The sequence below is a fragment of the Montipora capricornis genome, chromosome 6 (genome assembly GCF_036669925.1).
Source record: "Montipora capricornis isolate CH-2021 chromosome 6, ASM3666992v2, whole genome shotgun sequence".
Taxonomy (NCBI): Eukaryota; Metazoa; Cnidaria; class Anthozoa; order Scleractinia; family Acroporidae; genus Montipora; species Montipora capricornis.
The window spans coordinates 25,428,510-25,431,009 of NC_090888.1; the positions used below are offsets into that span (position 1 = coordinate 25,428,510).

General features: G+C 39.8%; 1 protein-coding gene across 1 annotated transcript in view; it reads right to left on the reverse strand.

Annotated features, from left to right (window-relative positions):
* LOC138051847 (eukaryotic translation initiation factor 4 gamma 1-like) overlaps positions 1-1,412 on the reverse strand; it is a 19,121-nt gene extending 17,709 nt beyond the window's left edge. Inside the window, exons 1-2 of the mRNA XM_068898141.1 lie at positions 1,259-1,412; positions 770-875 (exon numbers count right to left, since the gene is read on the reverse strand). The gene's annotated coding sequence lies outside the window, so the exon portion shown is untranslated. The remainder of the gene's footprint in view (positions 1-769; positions 876-1,258) is intronic.
* Positions 1,413-2,500: the final 1,088 nt, after the last annotated feature.

The window sequence follows — 2,500 nt, forward strand, 5'->3', positions numbered from 1 at the left end:
AGCTTTACAGCGCCTTCTGGTGGGAATCATCCAAGATTTCGACAACGGAACGAGTTCGAGAAGCTGTAGAATGGTATTGTGTCGTTTTGTACAGCCCGAGTCCGGAATTTCACTAATTTTCCAGTTGGCGCAAAGAGCAAAATACGGCTTTCAAATCCATTGCTATTGCAATTTATCCTTAGACTTTGCTAATGCAAGAGGAAGCAAAGTTCCTCAAGATCAATTTAAATTGCTTCTGAGTTTTGGTGGCAGAACGAGGGGGCCGATGAGGTCGACTGAGAGCTGAAGCGGCCAAAGATTGTTTATGATTCGCCGGTTGAATTTAAACTCACATTGATCATTTGACCATAAACTCAAGCTCGCATCATCTGGAAACTTCGCACATACGTTTTAAGGATTGTTATGTAATTACTGTTTTATTAAAATACCAATAAAATTAAAATAAATATTCTTGGATGTCTACTGCCATTCCCACGCAACTATCAACTTCGCATAAATTATATTTTGAATTACGTCACAGACACAATCTATCGCTCACATGTCCCGTCGTCTCTTCTCGGGGAGGATTCCCGAACTAGAGTGAGCATTAGGAGAACAGAATGAAGTTTACCTACCAATAAGTCAACAATTGATTTTAGTTGCATATTCCTTAGACAAAGCAATTTCCTCTAAAGAACTAATTTGCGTAAGAAGCTTTACCGCGTACAAACGAAGGTAGTTCAGAATACTCGCAGGCCAAAAATTGAGCTGACGCTTCTGAGATGCCTACCTTCAGTTTAAAAAGTTCACCGATAAACCGATTTCCCTAAAGTCCGTCGTTTCTGTTGGCGTTCTTCATCTTGAAGGTCTCTTTTTCTGCTCTGCAATTCTTCCTCCTAAATGGGAAACAAAATTATAATATATATTATGTCGTCGACTAAGAGCGAAAGAAAATGTTAGGTCCTCTACTTGCTCCTATTCCAGACCACAAGAATACCCTAATTAAATAAATAACTGTTGAAAGGTTTATTTGTTGCCGAGCTTGAATGTTTGAGTCTTAAGAACTTTTGCTCAAAGGTGATACGCCCAACAAGTCGTTTTCTAAACATCCCATCCTCTTTCCCAATAAATTCTAGGTCAACCTTCCCTAAGCTTTATTTGTTTTCCTCGCTGCAATCAAAATACTTGGATAACATAGTCATTACTCGACAGAATTCACAATCAAGCAACACTAACCTGCCAAAGTTTTATTGCATTGTAATTGTGCATTAGTACTCACACTCAATCCTTGTTTTGTGAGGTCTTCCAGTTTCTCATGAATAGTCTTCTCCACTGATTTTCTCTCTCAAACTCCTTCTGACATTTATTTAACAAAATCTTCCGGAATGAAACATCTTTCTTTACCCCCTCTTTTTCGACTACAACGTTTTTTTCTGCAAATAGTAAACAGTAACAGTAATTCAAGTGCCTATAACCCCCACAAGGTTTTTTTCGCAGATGAATCGTTGTGTCATGCTGAGCAAAATGGCATGATCGAATTATATCATCTGGGTTAGACAAAAAAAGGGGGGGAGGGGAGGTTATCGGCACTTTGATTACAAAGCCAAAAATAACACTCAAAATAATAATTTGCAATTCTTGACAACTGTGCACTCTTCCGAGAGCATAGAGGATACTCAGCACAAACGGCTTTATCTCAGCTGGGAAAACCCCATCCCAACCACCACCCCCCCTCCCCACCCATCCAAAAGGCCTTGAGAAATCACGCAAACTGAACCTAAATGCGTACGACTACACGAAACCTACTTTCCAAAAAAGTGGCAACCCACCAAAACAAACTTGCAAGCAACTTTATCCCCCACGCATAGACTCTCCAATTAGGATTTAAAGAAATAATTATGACATGCATTGTTACGATTTCATACGTTAAGAAGGCATTTGCACATGTTGGCATAGGCAACACTGAAGTTGGCTTCATCAATGGCCTGAAGAACAAAAACAGAACATGAAAAAGGTTAGGTACAGTTTTTCGTTACCAAAACCACATCCTGTGAGACTGAAAATTGGGTGCACGTGATTCATCTCCTATTGGTCTAAAAAAACAAATCTCTGAGTTAAAAGTAATTCATCATCTTCAATTCCAGCCAGGATCTCTGACGGCAATTCCTGACTGTCAATTACTATTACTCAGTCAAGCTCGTCACATTTTCAAATTTTCCAGATTCACTCCACCTTTCCTGATAATAGGGGTTCAACTGCAGTAATTGCTCATAAAATCAATCGAGAAACTATCAGCCTCAATTAAAATACCCGGATGGATAGTGTCGCTGGTGAAAATAACCTCAGTCAGAGAAACCAAGTTGAACACACCACAACACCAAATACGGTGTGGCCAACACGTCACACATGTTCACAGACATTTCAACTGGTAAATTGAGCAACCAAGGATAAATTAAGGCTGGCATGCAATTCTGATGAGGCCCCTTGGATCAAGGATGAAACAGCTGTTCATGGCTGCCAA